Below are 24,389 nucleotides of genomic sequence, written 5' to 3'. Positions count from 1 at the left end.
TAAGAAATGACCAGCAGGATGAATACAGAGAGGTTTGGAGAGACTTACATCAACTGATGCTGAGTGAAACAAGCAGAACCAGGAGATCATTGTACACTTCAACAATGATACTGCATGAGGATGTATTCTGATGGAAGTGGATATCTTCAACAGAGAGAAGAGCTAATCCAATTCCAATTGATCAATGATGGACAGAATCAGCTACATCCAGAAAAAGGAACACTGGGAAATGAGTGTAAAATGTGAGCTTTTTTTTGTTTGTTTGTTTTTCTTCCCAGATTATTTTTACCTTCCGAATACAATTCTTCCTTTGCAACAACAACAACAACAAAATTCGTTTCTGCACATATATATTGTACCTAGGATATACTATAAGATATTTAATATGTATGGGAATGCCTGCTATCTAAGGGAAGGGTTGGAGGGAGCGAGGGGAAAATTCAGAACAGAAGGGAGTATAAGGGATAATGTTTAAAAAAATTACCTATGCATATGTACTGTCAAAAATGTTATAATTATAAAAATTAATAATAATAATAATAAAAGAAAGAAATAGGAGATTCTAGAAGGCAAAGAAGTTTCTATTACAACCAATAACCAACTACAAACAAAATTGAGAATGATCTTTCAGGGGAAAATGAACATACAATGAAATAAACATTTCTAATTACTTTTGAAGTGAAGACCAGAACAGAACAGAAAATTTAATTTTGAAATACAACATTCAAAAGAAGCATAAAAAAGTAAACATGACAGGAAAAATATTATTTAAAGAATGAACCGTTTACATTCCTTCATACAAAAATGATAAAGTAACTTTTGAAAACTATCTTTCTTAGAGTAGTTAGAAGGGGTATACATAGATATAGAATATGTGAATAAGCTGACTTGATGTGATGATATAAAAAGAAATGAAGAAATAAAAAAAAGATCACTCTGGGAGAAGAGGAAAGGGGATGTAAAATGAAGAAAATTAGACCACTTTGAGAGGCATAAAAGACATAGTACACTAGAAGGAAAGAAGGAAGGAGGCTGAACATTGTTGAAACTTAAATTTCATCAGATTTGGCTAGAAGAGGGAATAAAATACACAATCAGTTAGGTATACAACTATACCATACCATGTAAAGGGTAAAGGGAAAAGAAAAGGGAGAACTTGGGTAGAATGGACAGTAAAAGCATTAGGGAAAGAAATTATTGAAGGGATGAGAAAGGAGATGTATGTTTCTTTTCCAATATGACTTCTATTTAAAACGTTTTGCATAACTTCACATGTGCCTTCTCAATGCAAATGGATGAAGCAAGAGAAATCTGGAACTCACAGTTTTAGAAACAAATGTACAAAATTTGTTTTACATGTCACTGAGGGGAAATAAAATATTAAATGAAAAAAGAATGTTTAAAAATATTTTTGTGTATTGGAAAAATAATATGTTATTAAATAAGAGAACAAAACTGTCCTGGTCATATTTTCCAGATCAGTTGTTTTTCCAATGAAATATTTTGCATTTTTTCCTAATTTTTTCAGTCCTTTGTTTTTGTTTTGTGGTTTCTTTATAACTCATGAAGTCATCAGCTTCCACTTCCCCAATTATAATTATTAAGGAATTATTATCTTCATAGAACTTTTTTTTATTTGATAAATTTTGCTTTTTAAGGTATTTTTTTCATTGGATTTTTGTGGCTCTTTTATGAATTGGCTTATTCTAGTTTGTAAGGTGCTATTTGCTTCAATATTTTTGAAACTCCTTTATCAAACTGTTGACTACTTTATCATAACTTTATTTATTATAATATTTCTTACTTTTTCTTTTTTATTAATTTTATAATCATAATTTTATTGACAGTACATATGCATGGGTAATTTTTTTTACATTATCCCTTGTATTCACTTTTGCAAATTTTCCCTTCCCTCCTACCCCCTCCCCTAGATGACAGGCAATCCCATACATGTTAAATGTGTTACAGTATATCCTAGACACAATATATGTGTGTAAATCCAAATTTCTTGTTGCATGGTAAGAATTGGATTCTGAAGTTATAAGTAACCTGGATAGAAAGAAAAATAGTGCAAACATTTTACACTCAATTCCGAGTGTGCCTTCTCTGGGTTTAGTTGTTTCTGTACATCTTTGATAAACTGGAACTGAATTAGATCTTCTTTATGTTGAAGATATCCACTTCCATCAGAATATAGCTTCATACAGTATTGTTGTTGAAGTATATAGTGATCTCCTGGTTCTGCTCATTTCATTCAGCATCAGTTCATGTAAGTCGCTCCAAGCCTCTCTGTATTCATCCTGCTGATCATTTCTTACAGAGCAATAATATTCCATAACATGCATATACCAAGATTTACCCAACCATTTTCTGATTGATGGGCATCCATTCAACTTCCAGTTTCTAGCCACTACAAAAAGAGCTGCCACAAACATTTTGACACATACATGTCCCTTTCCCTCCTTTAGTATTTCTTTGGGATATAAGCCCAGTAGTAGCACTGCTGGATCAAAGGTTATGCACAGTTTGATAACTTTTTGGGCATAGTTCCAAATTGCTCTCCAGAATGGCTGGATTCTTTCACAACTTCACCAACAATGCATCAGCGTTCCAGTTTTCACACATCCCCTCCGACATTCATCATTATTTTTTTCCTGTCTTCTTAGTCAATCTGACAGGTGTGTAGTGGTATCTCAGAGTTGTCTTACTTTGCATGTCCCTGATATGTAGTGATTTGGAACACTCTTTCATATGAGTGGAAATAGTTTCAATTTCATCATCTGAAAATTGTCTGTTCATATCCTTTGACCATTTCTCAATTGGAGAATGGTTTGATTTCTTATAAATTAGAGTCAGTTCTCCATATATTTTGGAAATAAAGCCTTTATCAGAACCTAATATTTTCCCAATATGTTACATCCCTTCTAATCTTGTTTGCATTAGTTATATTTCTACAAAAGCTTTTTAATTTGAAGTAATCAAATCCTCTATTCTGTGATCGTTATTGATCTCTAGTTCAACTTTGGTCATAAATTCCTTCCTCCTCCACAAGTCTGAGAGGTAAACTATGCTATGTTGCTCTAATCTATTTATGATCTCATTCTTTATGCCTAAATCATGGACCCATTTTGATCTTATCTTGGTATATGGTGTTAAGTGTGGGTCCATATCTAATTTCTGCCATACTAATTTCCAGTTTTCCCAACAGTGTTTTTTTTTTTTGAAATAATGAATTCTTATTCCGAAAGTTGGTATCTTTAGGTTTGTCAAACACTAGATTGCTTTAGTTGAACCCTATTTCGTCCTGTTTACCTAATCTGTTATATAATATAGCTTTAGATCAGGTATACCTAGAGCACCTTCATCTGACTTTTTTATTTCATTAATTCCCTTGAAATGCTCGACCTTTTGTTCTTCCATATGAATTTTGTTGTTATTTTTTCTAGGTCATTAAAATAGCTTCTTGCGAGTCTGATTAGTATAGCACTAACTAAATAGATTAGTTTGAGGAGTATTGGCATCTGTATTATATTCGATCAGCCTATCCAAGAGCACTTAATGTCTTTCCAATTATTTAAATCTTTATTTTTGTGGCAAGTGTTTTGTAATTTTGCTCATATAATTCCTGACTTTTCTTTGATAGATGGATTCCCAAATATTTGATACTCTCAATAGTTGTTTTGAATGGAATTGTTCTTTGTATCTCTTGCTGTTGCATTTTGTTGGTGATGTATAAAAATTCTGAGGATTTATGTGGATTGATTTTGTGTACAGCAACTTTGCTAAAGTTGTGAATTATTTCAAATAACTTCTCATTAGAATCTTTGGGGTTCTCTAAGTATACCATCATATCATTTGCAAAGAGTAATAGTTTGATTTCCTCATTACCTACTCTCATTCCTTTAATCTCTTTCTCAACTCTTATTGCCAAGGCTAGCATTTCTAATATGATATTGAATAATAATGGTGATAGTGGGCACCCTTGTTTCACGCCTGATCTTACTGGGAAAGGTTCCAGTTTATTCCCATTACATATTATGCTTACTGATGGTTTTAAATATATGCTCCTGGCTATTTTAAAGAATAGTCCATTTATTCCTATACTCTCAAAGTGTTTTTAGTAGGAATGGATGTTGTATTTTATCAAATGCTTTTTCTGCATCTATTGAGATGATCATAGGTTTTTGTTAATTTGATTATTAATACAGTCAATTATACTAACAGTTTTCCTAATATTAAACCAGCCCTGCATTCCTGGTATAAATCCTACTTCAACATAGTGTATTATCTTGGGGATGATTTTTTTTGCCTCCTTTTCTTTATTATAAAATGGGACTGATAATCTCACCTCTATTTTTAAATTTTGATTTATTAATTTTTATAATTATAACATTTTCTTTGACAGTACATATGCATAGGTACATTTTTTTACAACATTATCCCTTGTACTCCCTTCTGTTCCGGGTTTTTCCCCTCCTTCCCTCCATCCCCTCCCCTAGATGGCAGGCATTCCCATAAATATTAAATATCTTATAGTATATCCTAGGTACAATATATATGTGCAGAACCGAATTTTGTTGTTGTTGTTGCAAAGGAAGGATTATATTCCCAAGGTAAAAATAATCTGGGAAGAAAAACAAAACAAAACAAAACAAACAATGCTCATAGTTTACACTCATTTCCCAGTGTTCCTTTTCTGGGTGTAGCTGATGCTGTCCAACATTGATCAATTGGAAATGGATTAGCTCTTCTCTATATTGAAGATATTCACTTCCATCAGAATACATCCTCATACAGTATCATTGTTGAAGTGTATAAGGATCCCCTATTTCTACTTGTTTCACTCAGCATCAGTTGATATAAGTCTCCCCAAGCCTCTCTGTATTCCTCCAGTAGGTCATTTCTTACAGAACAATAATATTCCATAACATTCATATACCATAATTTACCCAACCATTCTCTAATTGATGGACATCCATTCATTTTCCAGTTTTTAGCCACTATGAAAAGGGCTGCCACAAATATTTTGGCACATAGAGGTCCCTTTCCCTTCTTTAGTATTTCCTTGGCATTCCCTGTAGTGGCACTGCTGGATAAAAGGGTATGCACATTTGGATAACTTTTTGGGCATAATTCCAGATTGCCTTCCAGAATGGTTGGATTCTTTCACAACTCCACCAATGTTTTTCAGGAGGTTTTTGATAAATTCTTTCAATGGCTATTTTACCTTTTGATTCGTGATATCAGGGCAGTTCTCTTTGACAATTTCCTGAAAAATAGTGTCTAGTATTTTTTTTTTCATCATGGTTTTCAGGGAGTCCAATGATCTTTAAATCGTCTGTCCTAGATCTATTTTCCAGGTAAGGTTTTTTTTTTTTTTCAGTTTTTCTTTTTTTCTTTCGTTTTGGTTTGTTTTAGCTTTGTTTGACTGATTCATTATGTCTCATTTAATTATTCATTTCCATTTGTTTAATTCTTATTTTTAGTGACTTATTTTCTTTTCTTTTTTTTTTCTTTTTTTTATTTTTTATTTAATTTTTTTTTAATTTTTTATTTTATTTTATAATTATAACATTTTTTGACAGTACATATGCATGGGTAATTTTTTACAACATTATCCCTTGCACTTACTTCTATTCAGATTTTTTTCCCTTCCTCCCCCAACCCCCTCCCCCAGATGGCAAGCAGTCTTATATATGTTAAATATATTACAGTATAATTTAGATACAATATATGTGTGTAGAACCGAATTTTTTGTTGCACAGGAAGAATTGGATTCAGAAGGTAAAAATAACAGTTTACATTCATTTCCCAGTGTTCCTTTTCTGGATGTAGCTGGTTCTGTCCATCATTAATCAATTGGAATTGGATTAGTTCTTCTCTATGTTGAAGAAATCCACTTCTATCAGCATACATCCTCGTACAGTATCATTGTTGAAGTGTATAATGATCTTCTGGTTCTGCTCGTTTCACTCAGCATCAGTTGATGTAAGTCCCTCCAAGCCTCTCTGTATTTCTCCTGTTGGTCATTTCTTATAGAACAATAATATTCCATAACATTCATATACCATAGTTTACCCAACCATTCTCCAATTGATGGACATCCATTCATCTTCCAGCTTCTAGCCACTATGAAAAGGGCTGCCACAAACATTTTGGCACATACAGGACCCTTTCCCTTCTCTAGTAGTTCCTTGGGGTATAAGCCCAGTAGTAGTATGGCTGGGTCAAAGGGTATGCACATTTTGATAACTTTTTGGGCATAATTCCAGATTGCTCTCCAGAATGGTTGGATTCTTTCACAACTCCACCAGCAATGTATTAGTGTCCCAGTTTTCCCACAGCCCCTCCAACATTCATCGTTATTTGTTTCTGTCATCTTAGCCAATCTGACAGGTGTGTAATGATACCTCAGAGTTGTCTTAATTTGCATTTCTCTGATCAATAGTGATTTGGAACACTCTTTCATATGAGTGGAAATAGTTTTAATTTCATCATCTGAAAATTGTCTGTTCATATCCTTTGACCATTTATCAATTGGAGAATGGCTTGATTTCTTATAAATTGAAGTCAATTCTCTGTATATTTTGGAGATGAGGCCTTTATCAGAACCTTTAACTGTAAAAATTTTTTCCCAATTTGTTACTTCCCTTCTAATCTTGTTTGCATTAGTTTTGTTTGTGCAGAAACTTTTTAATTTGGTGTAATCAAAATGTTCTATTTTGTGATTAATAATGGTCTCTAGTTCTCCCTTGGACACAAACTCCTTCCTTCTCCACAAGTCTGAGAGGTAAACCATCCCATGTTCCTCCAATTTATTTATGATTTCGTTCTTTAGGCCTAAATCTTGGACCCATTTTGATCTAATCTTAGTATGTGGCGTTAAATGTGGGTCCATGCCTAGTTTCTGCCATACTAATTTCCAGTTTTCCCAGCAGTTTTTGTCAAATAATGAATTCTTATCCCAAAATTTGGGATCTTTGGGTTTGTCAAAGATTAGATTGCTATTTTTATTCACTATCTTGCCCTGTGAACTTAACCTATGCCACTGATCAACTAGTCTATTTCTTAGCCAATACCAAATGGTTTTGGTGACTGTTGCTTTATAATATAGCTTTAAATCAGGTACACTTAGACCACCTTCCTCTGACTTTTTTTTCATTAGTTCCCTTGCAATTCTCGACCTTTTATTCTTCCATATGAATTTTGTTGTTATTTTTTCTAGGTCATTAAAATAGTTTCTTGGGAGTCTGATTGGTATAGCACTAAATAAATAGATTAGTTTGGGGAGTATTGTCATCTTTATTATATTCGCTCGGCCTATCCAAGAACATTGAATGTCTTTCCAATTGTTTAAATCTGACTTTATTTTTGTGGCAAGTGTTTTGTAATTTTGCTCATATAATTCCTGACTCTCCTTTGGTAGATATATTCCCAAATATTTGATACTATCGACTGTTATTTTGAATGGAATTTCTCTTTGTATCTCTTGCTGTTGGATTGTGTTGGTAATGTATAAAAATCCTGAGGATTTATGTGGATTTATTTTGTATCCTGCGACTTTGCTAAAATTCTGAATTATTTCTAATAGCTTTTTAGCAGAGTCTTTGGGGTTCTCTAAGTATACCATCATGTCATCTGCGAAAAGTGACAATTTGATTTCTTCATTTCCTACTCTAATTCCTTGGATCTCTTTCTCGGCTCTTATTGCCAAGGCTAGAGTTTCTAGTACTATATTGAATAGTAATGGTGATAGTGGGCAACCTTGTTTCACTCCTGATCTTACAGGGAAAGGTTCTAGTTTATCACCATTACATATGATGTTTACTGAAGGTTTTAAATATATGCTCCTTATTATTTTAAGGAATAGTCCATTTATTCCTATACTCTCAAGCGTTTTTAGTAGGAATGGATGTTGGATTTTATCAAATGCCTTTTCTGCATCTATTGAGATGATCATATGTTTTTTATTAATTTGATTATTAATATGGTCAATTATACTAATAGTTTTCCTAATATTAAACCAGCCCTGCATTCCTGGTATAAATCCCACTTGGTCATAGTGTATTATCCTGGGGATGATTTTCTGAAGTCTATTTGCTAATATCTTATTTAAGATTTTAGCATCAATATTCATTAAGGAAATTGGTCTATAGTTTTCTTTCTCAGTTTTCGATCTACCTGGTTTAGGTATCAGTACCATGTCTGTGTCATAGAAGGAATTTGGTAGGACTCCTTCAATTCCTATTTTTTCAAATAGTTTACATAGCATTGGAGTTAGTTGTTCTTTAAATGTTTGGTAGAATTCACCTGTAAATCCATCAGGTCCTGGGGACTTTTTCTTAGGAAGTTGGTTAATAGCTTGGTCTATTTCTTTTTCTGAGATGGGACTATTTAGACTACTTACTTCTTCCTCTGTTAATCTGGGCAAGCTATATTTTTGAAGGTATTCTTCCATTTCATTTAAGTTATCGAATTTATCGGCATAAAGTTGAGCAAAGTAGCTCCTAACTATTGTTCTAATTTCCTCTTCATTAGTGGTGAGTTCACCCTTTTCATTTTCAAGACTATCAATTTGCTTTTTCTCTTTCCTTTTTTTAATCAGGTTTACTAAGGGTTTGTCTATTTTGTTGGTTTTTTCATAAAACCAACTCTTAGTTTTATTAATTAATTCAATAGTTTTTTTACTTTCAATTTTATTAATCTCACCTTTTATTTTTTGAATTTCAAGTTTTGTGTTTGTCTGGGGGTTTTTAATTTGTTCCTTTTCTAGCAATTTTAGTTGTAAACCCAATTCGTTGGCCCTCTCTTTCTCTATTTTATGCAGGTAGGCCTGTAGAGATATAAAACTTCCCCTAATTACTGCTTTGGCTGTATCCCACACATTTTGGTATGATGTCTCATTATTGTCATTTTCTTGGGTGAAGTTATTAATTATGTCTATGATTTGCTGTTTTACCCAATCATTCTTTAGTATAAGATTATTTAGTTTCCAATTATTTTTTGGTCTATTTTCCCCTGGCTTTTTATTAAATGTTATTTTGGTTGCATTATGGTCTGAAAAGGATGCATTTACTATTTCTGCCTTACTGCATTTGATTTTGAGGTTTTTATGCCCTAGTATATGATCGATTTTTGTATAGGTTTCATGAACTGCTGAGAAGAAAGTATATTCCTTTCTGTCTCCATTTAGCTTTCGCCAAAGATCTATCATATCAAACTTTTCTATTATTCTATTTACCTCTTTGACTTCTTTCTTATTTATTTTGTGGTTTGATTTATCTAATTCTGATAGTGCAAGGTTGAGATCTCCCACTATTATAGTTTTGCTATCTATTTCCTCTTGCAGCTCTCTTAATTTCTCTTTTAAGAATTTAGATGCTGCACCACTTGGTACATACATGTTTAATATTGATACTGCTTCACTATTGATGCTTCCCTTTAGCAGGATATAATGCCCTTCCTTATCTCTTTTAATTAGATCAATTTTTGTTTTTGCTTGATCTGAGATGAGGATGGCTACTCCTGCTTTTTTGGTTTTGCCTGAAGCATAATAGATTCTGTTCCACCCTTTTACTTTTAGTTTGAATGTCTCACCCTGTTTCAGGTGTGTTTCCTGTAAACAACATATAGTAGGATTCTGACTTTTAATCCAGTCTGCTAACTGCTTCCTCTTTATGAGGCAGTTTGCCCCATTCACATTTATGGTTAGAAGGACTAATTCTATATTGCTTGCCATCCTATTAACCCCTGCTTATGCTTTTCCCCTTTCCTTCCCTTTTACCCTCCTATCCAGTATTAAACTGGTAAATACCACTTGCTTTTCACAGCCCTCCCTTTTTAGGATCCCTCCCCCACCTTAAAGATCCTCCCCTTATTTTACCCCTTTTCCTCGAAATTACTGTATTCCCTTCCCCTTAGCTTACTCCTTCCCTTTCACTTTTCAATGAAGTGGAAGAAGTTTCACCATAAATCGAATATGTCTATTGATACACGCTATGTTCATCTCCCTCCTTTCTTTCTCTCAGATATAATAGGTTACCTTTGCCTCTTCATGAGATGTAGTACCACCACTTTATACTTTTTTATGATATAATCTCCTTTCCACCTCTAGTTTCTAAGACAAATTGTACATATCTTCTTTACATATTTTTTTGACAGAAGTATAGTTCTCAAGATTTCTTTTTACCTTTTTTAGAAGTCTCTTGAGTTCTGTATTTGAAGATCAAACCTCTTATGTAGGTCTGGTTTTTTCATCAAAAATAGATGGAATTCATTTATTTCGTTAAATGTCCATCTTCTTCCCTGGAAAACGATGCTCATTCTTGCTGGGTAAGTTATTCTTGGCTGCATACCAAGTTCCTTAGCCTTTCGGAATATCATGTTCCAGGCCCTGCATTCTTTTAATGTGGACGCTGCTAGATCCTGGGTTATCCTTATTGTGGATCCTCCATATCTGAATTGTTTTTTTCTAGCAGCTTCCAATATCTTTTCCTTTGTCTGATGGTTCTTGAACTTGGCCACTATATTTCTTGGCGTTTTGATTTTAGGGTCCCTTTCAGTAGGTGATCGATGAATTTTCTCAATGTCTATTTTACCCTCTGTTTCCAAAACGTCTGGGCAGTTCTCTTTGATAATTTCCTCGAAAATGGTGTCCAAGCTCTTTTTTTCCTCCCATTTTTCAGGGAGTCCGATTATTCTCAAATTGTCTCTCCTGGATCTGTTTTCCAGGTCTGTTGTCTTTCTGGTAAGGTACTTGACAGTCTTTTCAATTGTTTCATTTCTCTGGTTTTGCTTGACTCCCTCTTGGTTTCTCCTTGAGTCATTCATTTCTACTTGTTCCAGTCTAATTTTCAATGATGTATTTTCTTCACTCACTTTTTTTTATCTCTCTTTGTAATTGTCCAATTGAGTTTTTATCTTCTATGGCATTTTTTCCCATTTTATCCATTTTATTTTTTAGAGAGCTGATTTCTTTTTCCAGCTCTCTAATCCTGTTTTCCTTGGAGTTGTTTACCTTTTCCAGCTCACTAATCCTGTTTTCCTTGGAGTTGTTTACCTTTTCCAGCTCACTAATCTTGTTTCTCAATGATTTGATTTCTTTATCCATTCTGTCTTTGAATGCATGGGATGACTTCTCCAGGCTCTCTTGCCAAGCTTCCCTTTCCTTTTCCCATTTCTCTTCCAGCTCTCTTGTGAGAGCCTTTTTGATTTCCTCTATGAGGTTCTTTTGTATTGAGGAGCAGCTTATATCCCTCCCAGGGGATACATCTGGGGACAGCCTGTTCCTAGTCTCCTCAGCATTTGAAGTCTGCTCCCTCTCCACACAGAAGCTGTCAATGGTTAGAGCCCTTTTGAATTTTTTGTTCATTTTGTCAGAGTAGGAATCAAAGAAAACAAACTGACAAGAGAAACAATTGGTCTGTTTTGCGGGGGATGGGGCTGGATGTTATTAATGGGCTTCCTCTACAGACTGGGGGTAGGGCAGCAGAGAGCCACTAACAGAACAGCAATGACTGTACTGAGTCTGCGCTCTGAGGCTCTGAGAACGCACCGAGTCAGTCCAGGTGGGGGTTGGGGGTGGCCGGGCTCTGAGAAACGCTGGCTTTCTGGGGTTTTAATCTTCACCTCCGGTGTTTACACCCTCTCTGCTGCTCCTGGCTTGCTGCCAAGACAGAGTATCCACACTGGGGCAAAAGCCCTTTCGCAGAAACGGCAGAGATCGTACTCCTCCCCCTCCGGTCTGAGCTGTGTGAGCTGCCTGTCTTGCTCTGGCTGTCTGCCCTCAGTCTGCGCCCAGTCTGATTGACCCTCCCCCGAACAAACACAGACCTTTTCTGGCGACTTTCAAGGATGTCTTCTCTTGGTGATAATTTGTGGATTTCTTTCTGGGTCAAGCATTAAGTCAGAGGCTTGTCATGAAGTAAGTTCTGAGAGAAAACGAGGAGCTCAAGCAGCTGTCTGCCTCCACGCCGCCATCTTGGCCGGAAGTCGACTTATTTTCTTCATTTACTTTTTTTTAACTTCTTTTTGTATTTGTCCAGTTGAATTTTTAAATAAGTTGTTTTGCATGTATAAGACTGCCTGCCATCTAGGGAAGAAGGTGGAGGGAGGGAAGGAAAAATTAGGAACAGAAGTGAGTTCCAGGGATAATGTAAAAAATTACCCATGCATATATACTGTCAATAAAAAATTATAATAAGAAATAAATTAATTAAGCTGTTTTGCTCTATTGAATTTTTTTTTCCATTTCACACATTGTGTTTTTCAGGGAATTGTTTTCTTTTTTCCATTTTGCCAAATCTATCTTTTAATGAGTTAAATGCTTTTTCCATTTCACTAAGTTTATTTTGTGCTGCCTTTTCCTAACCCTCTTGTGAACTTTCCATTTCCTTTCCCCATTTTTCTTCTAGCTCTCTTTTAAGATTCTTTTTAATTTCTTCCAGGAAATATTTGTATGATGGATATCAGGTTATATTACCATTTGGGGATTCATCTGGAGATGATCTGTTTTTACTCTCCTAGGGTTTGAAATGTGTTCTTCTCTTTTATCATAAAAACTATCTATGGTCAGAGTTCTCTTTGCCTTTTTCCTCATTTTTTTAAATGTTGGGATCTGCTTTTAGGGCAAGGGAGGTTTTCCAAGCTTCCTCTACAAGTGGCAGTAAAGTGGCAGCAGTTGCGCTGGGTTCATACTGTTTCATTCCCTGTGCTGGGTGGGTATGGCTAGGTCCTGTGAGATTCTGGTGGGTCAGGATTCACTATTTACCTTTTGTGTTTTTATTGGATGTTGTATAACTTCTCTGCTGATCTTGCAACTAGAGCAAAGTAGTCAACACTACTATAGACTCTTCCCCCTATATTCTCCACCTCAAGGAGTCCACATCCCACCCCACATCTGTACAGCATGAGCTGGTGTCTATGCTTGGCCTGCCTATGTCTGGCCACCTCCCTCTGTTCCTGACCAACACAGACTTTTCTGATGATCTTCAAAATTATCTTCTGCTGGTAATTTGTTTTAATATTCGTGGATTCTGCCAATCTAGAACTAATTCAGAAGCTAGACTTGGTAATTAGCTGAGAGTTGTGGGAGAAGATCAGAAAGAATTGTATATAAAGAAGTGTGTATCCTTTCTGCCACCTTGTCCCCTGAAGCTTATTTGTTTAAATCATGTTGTTACTCTCTGTGATTCTTGCATAATAATTATAAGATGTTCATTAAGATGTTGCTAATTATAAGTTTAATGAAACAATAAAGATATAAGACACTTTCCAAACTATTAATTAAAAAAACCCTTCAAATTTAATTATCTCATTTACCTAGGATATGTCAGTTTTCCTAGAAAAGTTTCTATGTGAGATGATTAGAAAAGTATTTGTTAATTTAAAAAGTTGTAGCATAGGATTTCAATAATAAACTAAATAAACTGACCATGTGAAATAAATGGTAAATTAATGTAATTTTATGATCCAACTAACTAAAGTATTTTTTTATTCATTTACCATATCAAGGTAATTGATGTACAATGTACTTGAGTGTATAAATTAAGTGAAGAATTGCCTTCTGGCTTCATGGAGTCTATGTTACATAAAACATTGAAAAGATTAGTCAAAACTTTTGGTTTATGTTAGATAGAAGACAAGATAGAGGAATAGACATTTCATCCAATCACTACCACTGCTCAAACTTCTTAAAAGAAAAAAAACGTGGCAGATATAAAGTAATTTCAGCTAACCCCATGGTCTTGGACAACAAGAATAGAAGTAGTATTTGGGTACAGATAATGATTAATTTATACTCATTCAGCATTCCCTGTCATACTTTATGCCATACTTCAAGTAAAAGGGCTCCAACAGAGGCCAACCCAAGTGGTTACAAAAAAAATTAGTCTTCTTCCTCTTCCAGTATCTTTGAAGATCCAAGTTCTAAATAACAGAAGTTTTCTCTGGTCAAAACCATCCCTATAGTAGAATTCTCTAATAACAGAACTCTGCAAAATTAGAGGAGCAGAAGGAAGGGGAGAAGACATTTGTTGGGGTTTTTAATTCATCTCAATTATATTATATAAACTAATCTCACTTCCTTGCAATACAACAGAGATGTAAACCCCAATGAGCAGAAATTGATCTCTAGTTCAGAGAACTAAGCAACAGGAAATAGGATAGTAACACACAGGAGAGGGAATAGAGTGCTAATACTGTGTGAAACATTAATATAAAGGGAAAGATACCTGAATCCAACTGGGATCAATTTTGTTTTCCAAAAAGTAACTTTGGTTAGAGACATAGGCTGCTTTTTGCCTAGGCCATTAGGAAATTGAGATGTTTTGAGAGCTAGCCTTCAGAGAAACTACTATAGAATTGGTAAGGGAGTCAAAAAGTAAGAAACAAAGGACAGTAAGGGGAAAATATAAACTACAATTGCCAAAAAAATCTCAGAAAGAAGAAAACTCAAAGGCTTTGAGCACTAGCAGATAATCAGTGGGATTATACAATAAAATATTATTTTTAACAATAGAAAGAAATATTTTAGTTCTAGTAAATATGTCAGGCATATATGAAAAAAATGCTGCAAAACAAAAGAAAATTATTCAATGCCTAATAAGATAGGTGATCCTCTTAATTTTGTGGGAATCATGGAATTGTCCAATGTTGCTTTTGTATGTTTTAAAATAGAAATGAAAATCATGAGAGCAGAATATATGTCATGTTCAACAGAAATAATTGACAGAATAGAAAATTTTGATTCTATAGAAACAAATCTCAATGAAACAAAGGAGAAAATAATTGAATGTAAATATATAGAGGCAAAGGATAATCTAAAAGAAGAAAAACAAAATTACTAAAGAAAAACATTCTCATTACAAGCAATATATAATGAGCTCAAAGATAGGATACATAGAAATAATTAAAGTACTTTATGTCTTCAAGAAGAACACAAGTTTTAAAAAACAACAACCTTCATTATTCAGAAATTCTGAACAGAGAAAACAAAACCCCAAAATGAATTAATCCATATCTTGCTTGCAGAAAAATAAAATATGTCTTCAAAATTCAAGATACTGTGGTTAAATTTAACCATTCCACTGAAATAAATGGTGATAAAGAAAAATCAATCTAAATAAAATAAATATAATGTTATATATTTTATAAATTTTATTGTTGAATTTATATTGTTAAGTTGCAATGGATAATGTGTTGGGAAGATCAGCCTATTGGAAAATTCTCCAAACCAAGAGAAATGACACCACTTGAGAGAGTATAATAATTTTGACTGTCAAAGATAGTAGGTCAAAATGATAGCAAAGAGATTTATTAAGATTCTAAAGAAACTTATACTTGATGATTAGAAGCTCCAGCTTCTTAGGATGCAGGTTGAATTTTTATAACTTTGCTGATTTGATCAGAATAGATAGATAATGATCAGCATTCTATCTTTCTATAGCAATTATAGATCAGTAAACCATTTCATAGGAGAAAAAGAATTAACTGAAGAGAAAAAGGGAGCATTTAGAATGCAATGGGAAAGATTTGTTATAGAAAAATAATCTGTATTCAAGGACAAGGGAAAAGGGAAAAATAACTAAATAGTTTTACATTTCTTAAAGAAATGTATTTAGACAAACTGATGGAAGAAGTAACCACTTAGATAAAACTGGAGATATTTTCTCAATTAAGAACAACATGTACTTATAACAACATAGACAGGACTGGGTGATTTACAGTATTCTTATTTACTTTATTACAACTTATCTTTCCTTCAAGAGTTGTGTGAGAGTTTTTCTTATTTGGCCACCAATGTTGTTGGGAAATTTTTAACATTTTTATTTTTTCAAAATTTGGTGAAATTATTATGATTTTTATTTTTTCTATAGGGCTCTTTTTGTTTGATCTATGTACATAGGATCTCTTCTCTTCTCGCGTTCTCTTTTTTCCTCTCCTTTCTTCCCTCCCCATTCTTTGTGTTAAGTTGGCTACTATATATTTTCCTATAGAATTAAACACATTCAAAGCAGACTGGTGAAAATCTATTTACAAGTTATTTTTTATATTATTGTCATTGTTTTTTCTTTAAATACTCTAATTGAATTCTCTGGACATGAGCAGAATCCTGGGCCCATATCCGCAAAACAATCCCCATGTTTTGCCATTATGACACCTTTCTATCAGTGTTAAAACAAAAAAAACTTTATTTTATTCAATATCTCCATCATTGTTTAGTGCAAGTCACTATATTCTGTGGGTGTTTAACAACATGTGAGTGACACATAACAAATAGTTTAATTTTACCTGTTAAAATTCAGTGATTTAACAATTAAGAACATTGGAAACTGAATGTGGGTCAAAACACAGCATTTTCATTTTTTATTTGTTTGTTTGCTTGTTTGGTAACTTTTTCCTTTCTCATTTTTCACATGTTGGTCGGATTTGTTAAAATGCAAAATGACAAATATGGAAATATTTTTTTAAATTGCGCATATTTGCTTTGGGAAATATAAGAGAGAGAGGGAGAAAATTTTGAAACACTAAAATCTTACCAAAATAACTTCTGAAACTACCTTTACATGTATTTGAAAAAAAATAAATATTATTGAGGAGAAAATAAAAAACTCAGCACTTCAAGAAATAGTTTACTTTTGAGATCTATGGAAAAGGGAGGAATTTCTGACTGAACAAGAAATGTCTCCTTCAAATGCTTTTATTGAGCTCTGGAATAAATTATTTTCATCAGCCCATTCTACTAGAAAATGCCTTTACATGCTTTGGATAGACATGGATAGACATAGCTCACAGATAGGTCCTCAAGTCTTTCAGTAACCCTTACCTTGTTATAGCCATGTGCCAAGAAGCTCCATAGGTGAGAAACTGAAGTTAGATGAGCAGCCCCCAAAGACTCAGAAATCTCTCAGATCAGAGGTGTTAGTCCTCTCTAAATAGCTTCAAAGAAGCTGCATTAAGGGAGGTAAAGAAAATAAAATACTAGGGGTAGTATTTTTTGCCTTTTAGGGAAAACTACTCCCTACACTGAAAATCCTTACTCCTTTCACATGTAATTCACAGCCATAGAGGAGTAATAAAATAAAATTTTCAAAATAAAGGGCTACCAGGAACACACTTAAGGCCTTTGGTAAAATAAACATGAGAATTACTATATATATATCATAAATCTAAGTGTATAATGCCTTAAAGTAGTGCATACAAAGTATTCTCATTGATTAAATATTTATACATAATTAAATTTAGGTAAAAGACTGTTTACATGGCAAAGGAGAAATAGATAACCATTATTTGTTAGCCATGAATTGGTAATTTGAGCAAGAAAATATAATATTTTTATATATTTTGGTACTAGATGATAATAGAGAATTCACCATTTCTTTAATAAACAGGATTGTTAAAATGGATCTATCTAGTTCTTCCAAAGCCCTGCTTTGTGATAAAGTAAATATCAAGCATATGATAGAATAGCAGCTTTCTGGCTTATATTATATTCATTTATTTTACTCTTGACTTTATATCTTCCATTACACATGATTAGCACTCAATAAATGTTTTTCTATTACTTCATTCATACATGCATTCATTCATTCCTTTCCAAATTCATAATTATTACATGTGAGTTGTGCTTTTTTTGTCTTTCTTTATCACCATGTGTCCTCAAAATAACCTTACTCCAGCTGGTTGTAGTACCACACTCCCTTCACACCAAAATGAACAAAATCACAATGACATTAGAATTTATTAAATATATCATTGCAAAACATTGTGCTAAGCACATGGAGAGAGGTCAAAACTAAATGAATTAAATGCAACTTACCAAAAAGAAGTCCATGAATACCGTTGGAGCTTAGATTTAAATAGAAGGCAAGTTGGCCTATTATTTTGAGGATGCAGAAGCAATAAATGAAACAATCTCTCTTCACAAGGTATTTAATTCCAATAGGAAAGATAAAGTAAATCACCTCTAGTGTATCCAGCAAGCTGCAAACTCAAACTTTACTGATAACCTCCCTTTCAGTCTCCATATAGGGCTGGAATGCCAAACAGCTCTCAATGCTTTCCTTTATAGAGGGCAGAAAATGGACTTTTTGGTTGTCTCCCTTCTGTATTTTCTGCTCATCCTTGTCTCAACTTCATGGAAGAAGACATCTCTGTGCTCTGTATCTCTTGATTCCCTTCATACTTTCATGCATTTTTTGTATGTTCTCCCCCCTCCCACTATATTGCAAGCTCTGTCCCCTCACAAGATTGCAAGCTTTTTTAAGAATAGATAGCATATTTTTTGTCATTAATTATATGTCCAGAGAAGCAGAGGCAACATGGCAGAGAGGACACAAGTTTCTGATCTTCTCCCACAACCCTCAGACTAATTAGCAAATCCAACCTTTAAATTCGCTGTACCCAAAAATATTGGGAATGTAACAAATAACCAGCAGAAGATAATTACAAAGATTTCCAGAAAAGTTCTTTTTTGATCAAGCATGGAGGGAGGCAGGCCAAGCACAGATGCCAGAGGGCAGACCGGGGGCAGTGGTTTCTGTGAGCTAGAGAATCTATGGGGAAGAATCTACATCAGTGTTGGCTACTCTGCCTTGGTTGCAAGCCAGTAGATCAGCAGAGAAGTTATAAAGCATACAAACAGAAAAGGCAAAAAGGGAACCCTGAAACACCAGAATTTCATGGGATCTGGCCACACCCACACAGCACCAGAAGTCAGTCAGCACTGACTGAGCACAGCTGTTCCTGCAGCTTATAAAAGAAGCTTGGACAATCTCCCTTGCCCTAAACACAGATCTCAATTTTTCTTTTTTGTGTTTTGCCCAGGATCATACAGCTAGGAAGTGTTAAATGTCTGAGGCCAGATTTGAACTCAGGTCCTCCTGACATCAAGGCCTGTGTTCTATCCACTGTGCAATCTAGCTACCCAGATCTTAATATTTTTTTAAAAATGTGTGAAAAATGCAAAAAGAACTCTGATCATACAAAATTTTTATGGTAAAAGAAAAAAAAAAACAGATTTCAAACCCTGGGGAGACTAAAAAGCATATCATCTCCAGATAAAGCCCCAAAAGGGATATAAATTGGTCCCCATGACACAAGATGCTACTAGAAGAAATTAAAAAGGATCTTAAAAGAGAGCTATAAGAAAAATGGGGAAAGGAAGTGAGAACTTTGCAAGAGGGGTTGGAAAGGAAACACAAATTATCTGAAGAAAATTCTTTACAAAATAAACTTAGTGAAATGAAAAAATATATATAATTCCTTAACAATAGATTAGACAAAATCAAAAAACAAAATAACTCCCTGAAAAATGGAATTTGTAAAATGGAAAAAAGAAAATAACTCCTTTAAAACCAGAATTTGTGAAATGGAAAAAAATCCATAGAACAAAACAACTCATTTAAAAATTCAATTGGGCATGATGAAAGTCTTTTCTGACTTTCTCCTACAACCATCAGACCAATTAGCAAGTCCAGCCTCTGAATTCATTCTATATTGGCGGATCCACAAATATTGAAGGTGCAAAAAAATACCAGCAAAAGATAAATTTAAAGATTGCCAGAAAATTTCTGCTTCAATTAGAAACAGGAGGGAGGCAGGCAGCAATAGCAGCTGAGACAGCGCTAACTGCACAGAGTCCTGGGGTGGTGAGGGCTTCAAGGGTGGAGGAATCTACAGAAGCAAGGTTGGCAATTCTGCCCTGGTTGCAAGCCAGTAGATCCGCAGAGAAGTTGTAAAGCATCCAACACAAACACAAAAGGTAAATAGTGAACCCCAAAACACCAGAATCTCATGAGACCTGGTCATTACCATCCAGCACCAAGAGTGAGTCAGCATTGACATAGTACAACCATAGCCACTTTTAGAGGAAGGTGCCACTTATAGAGGAAGGTGCCTCTTGTAGAGGAAGCTTGGAAAACTTTGCCTACCTTTTAAGCTTGTCTGCTTTTAAGCAGACGTTAATATTTATTTTTTAATGAGTAAAAAACAAAAGAGAACTCTGACCATAGACAGCTTTTATGGAGAAGGAAAAGAACAGATTTCAAGCCCTGATGAGACTAAAAGCTGATCATCTGCTAACGAAGCCCAAAAAGATAATATAACATGGTCCCCATCAAACAAGGGTCTCCTAGAAGAAATTAAAGAGGACCTTAAAAGACAGCTAGAAGAAAAATGGTGAAAGGAAATGAAAACTTTACAAAGCAGTTTCAAAAAGAAATATTTGATAAAATGGGAAAAGAAAACAACTCCCTGAAAAAAAGAATTTATGAAACAGAAAAAAGAAAATAACTCCTTAAAAAAACAGAATTTGTGAAATGAAAACAAAACAACTTAGAAAAAAACAACTCATTTGAAATTCAATTGGACAAATACAAAAAGAAGTAAAAAAATAAAGAAATGAAGAAAATAATTCCTAAAATTAAGAACTGAACAAATGGAAATGAATGACTCAATGAGACAAGAATCAAAAGCAAAAAAAAAAAAAAAAAAAAAAAAACAAAGAAAGAAAAAATTAGGAAAGAATGTGCAATACCTAATTGGGAAAACAACTGACCTGGAAAATTGATCTAGGAGAGATCTATTCTCTGTAAGAGAGAGAGAAGGATTCTTGGACACCCTGAAAAAAAATGATGAAAAAAGAGCCTAGAAACTATTTTTCAGGAAATCATCAAAGAAAACTGCCCGGCTATCTTAAAATCAGAAGGTAAAATAAGGAATGAAAGAATTCACCAAACACTTCCTGAAAGAGATCCCAAAATTAAAGCCCCAAGGAACATTGTGGCCAAATTTCAGAAATATCAGACTCAAGGCAAAGTATCACATGCAGCCAGAAAGAAACAATTCAAACACCAAGGATTACTTATATCAGGATTACTAGCAGCTTCCACATTAAAAGATCAAATGCCCTGTAATCTGATATTGCTAAAGTGAAGGAACTTGGAATGTACCAAAGAAAAAAATTATACTGCTAAACTGAGCTCTCATCTTATAGAAAAGTTGGAGGGGAGAGTTGAAAATGGAAAGGGTAAGCTAAATAGAACGGAAAAGAGAAATAGTAGGGGAAAGGTATAAGTAACGGGGAGGATCTTTAAAGGGGGAGGACTGTCTTTAGGCAAGTAAGGCTCATAAGTAAAATACTGGGGATGACAGAAAGGGAAAAAGGAAAGAGAAAAGTATAATTTTGGGTTAATAAGATGGCAGGAAATACAGAATTAGTAGTTTTAATCATAAATGCGAATGGAATTCTAAAAATAAAAGGAAAGATTAATAAAATTGAAAGTAAAAAAATTCAGTTAATAAAATAGTTGGTTTTATGAAAAACCAACAACTTTAGTAAATTTGACTAGAAAAAGGAAAGTAAAAAAATCAAATTGTTAGTCTTAAAAATGAAAAGGGAAACCTTTCTACCAATGAAGAGGAAATTAGAGCAATAATTAAGAGTTACTTTGCCAAACTTTATGCAGATAAATTTTACTACCTAAGTGAAATGGAGGAATATCTACAGAAATAGAGATTGCCCAGATTAACAGAGGAGGAGATAAATTACTTAATTAGTCCCATATTAGAAGAAGAAATAGAACAAGCCAAAAAAAATCCCTATGTCCGGATGGATTTACTTGAGAATTCTTTTTTTTTTTTTTTTTTTTTTTTTTTTTTTTTTTTTTTTTTTTTCCCCCATATTTTATAGTTTTATTGTTCAGTCGAGTCCAGCTCTTTGGTTTTCTTTGCAAAGATACCAGAATAGTTTGTCATTTCCTTTTCTTTTTTTTTTTTTTTTTTTTTGTTTTTTTTTTTATTATATATATATATATATTTTATAATATTATCCCTTGTATTCATTTTTCCAAATTACCCCCCCTCCCTTATTCCCTCCCCCCGACGACAGGCAATACCATACATTTTACATGTGTTACAATATAGTCTAAGTACAATACATGTGTGTGAATATCATTTACTTGTTGCACAATAAACATTAGAATCCGAAGGTACATGCAACCTGGGCAGACAGATATTAGTGCTAACAATTTACATTCCCCTCCCAGTGTTTCTTCTCTGGGTGTATCTACCTCTGTCCATCATTGATCAACTGGAAGTGAGTTGGATCTTCTTTATGTTGAAGATTTCCACTTCCATCAGAATACATCCTCATACAGTATTGTTGTTGAAGTATACAGTGATCTTCTGGTTCTGCTCATTTCACTCAGCATCAGTTGATTTAAGTCTCTCCAGGCCTCTCTGTATTCCTCCTGCTGGTCATTTCTTACTGAGCAATAATATTCCATAACTTTCATATACCACAATTTACCCAACCATTCTCCAACTGATGGACATCCATCCATTCATCTTCCAGTTTCTAGCTACAACAAAAAGAGCTGCCACAAACATTTTGGCACATATATGTCTCTTTCCGCTCTTTAGTATTTCTTTGGGATATAATCCCAGTAGTAGCGCTGCTGGGTCAAAGGGTATGCACAGTTTGATAACTTTTTGGGCATAATTCCAGATTGCTCTCCAGAATGGCTGGATTCTTTCACAACTCCACCAGCAATGTATTAGTGTCCCAATTTCCCCACATCCCCTCCAACATTTGTCATTATTTGTTCCTGTCATCTTAGCCAATCTGACAGGTGTGTAGTGGTATCTCAGAGTGGTCTTAATTTGCATTTCTCTGATCAGTAGTGATTTGGAACACTCTTTCATGTGAGTGGATATAGTTTCAATTTCTTCCTCTGAGAATTGTCTGTTCATATCCTTTGCCCATTTATCAATTGGAGAATGGTTTGGTTTCTTATAAATTATGGTCAGTTCTCTATATATTTTGGAAATGAGACCTTTGTCAGAACCTTTGTTTTTAAAAATATTTTCCCAATTTGTTACTTCCCTTCTAATCTTGTTTGCATTAGTATTATTTGTACAGAAACTTTTTAGTTTGATGTAATCAAAATCTTCTATTTTGTGATCAATAATGATCTCTAGTTCTCCTCTGGTCATAAATTCCTTCCTCCTCCACAAGTCTGAGAGGTAGATTATCCTCTGTTCCTCTAATCTATTTATTATCTCCCTCTTTATGCCTAAATCATGGACCCATTTTGATCTTATCTTGGTATATGGTGTTAAGTGTGGATCCATATCTAATTTCTGCCATACTAATTTCCAGTTTTCCCAACAGTTTTTTCCGAATAATGAATTTTTATCCCTAATGTTGGAATCTTTGGGTTTGTCAAAGATTAGATTGCTATAGATGTACCCTTTTTTGTCCTTTGTATCTAATCTGTTCCACTGATCTACCGGTCTATTTCGTAGCCAATACCAAATGGTTTTGGTGACTGCTGCTATATAATATAGCTTTAGATCAGGTACACTTAGACCACCTTCCTCTGAGTTTTTTTTCATTAGTTCCCTTGCAATTCTCGACCTTTTATTCTTCCATATGAATTTTGTTGTTATTTTTTCTAGGTCATTAAAATAGTTTCTTGGGAGTCTGATTGGTATAGCACTAAATAAATAGATTAGTTTGGGGAGTATTGTCATCTTTATTATATTCGCTCGGCCTATCCAAGAGCACTGAATGTCTTTCCAATTATTTAAATCTGATTTTATTTTTGTGGCAAGTGTTTTGTAATTTTTCTCATATAATTCCTGACTTTTCTTTGGTAGATGGATTCCCAAATATTTTATACTATCAACATTTGTTTGGAATGGAATTTCTCTTTGTATCTCTTGCTGTTGCATTTTGTTAGTGATATATAAAAATGCCGAGGATTTATGTGGATTTATTTTGTATCCTGCCACTTTGCTGAAATTTTGAATTATTTCTAGTAGCTTTTTAGCAGAGTCTTTGGGGTTCTCTAAGTATACCATCATGTCATCTGCAAAAAGTGATAGTTTAATTTCCTCATTTCCTACTCTAATTCCTTGAATCTCTTTCTCGGCTCTTATTGCCGAGGCTAGCGTTTCTAGTACTATATTGAATAGTAATGGTGATAGTGGGCAACCTTGTTTCACTCCTGATCTTACTGGGAAAGGTTGCAGTTTATTTCTATTGCATATTATGCTTACTGACGGTCTTAAATATATACTCCTGATTATTCTAAGGAATAATCCATTTATTCCTATATTCTCAAGAGTTTTTAGTAGGAATGGATGTTGGATTTTGTCAAATGCTTTTTCTGCATCTATTGAGATGATCATATGGTTCTTATTAATTTGATTATTAATATGGTCAATTATATTAATAGTTTTCCTAATATTAAACCAGCCCTGCATTCCTGGAATAAATCCTACTTGATCATAGTGTATTATCTTGGAGATGATTTTCTGAAGTCTTTTTGCTAATATCTTATTTAAGATTTTAGCATCAATATTCATTAAGGAGATTGGTCTAT

This window comes from Sminthopsis crassicaudata, chromosome 3, assembly GCF_048593235.1.
Source record: "Sminthopsis crassicaudata isolate SCR6 chromosome 3, ASM4859323v1, whole genome shotgun sequence".
Classification (NCBI taxonomy): Eukaryota; Metazoa; Chordata; class Mammalia; order Dasyuromorphia; family Dasyuridae; genus Sminthopsis; species Sminthopsis crassicaudata.
This window is presented reverse-complemented; position numbering follows the sequence as displayed.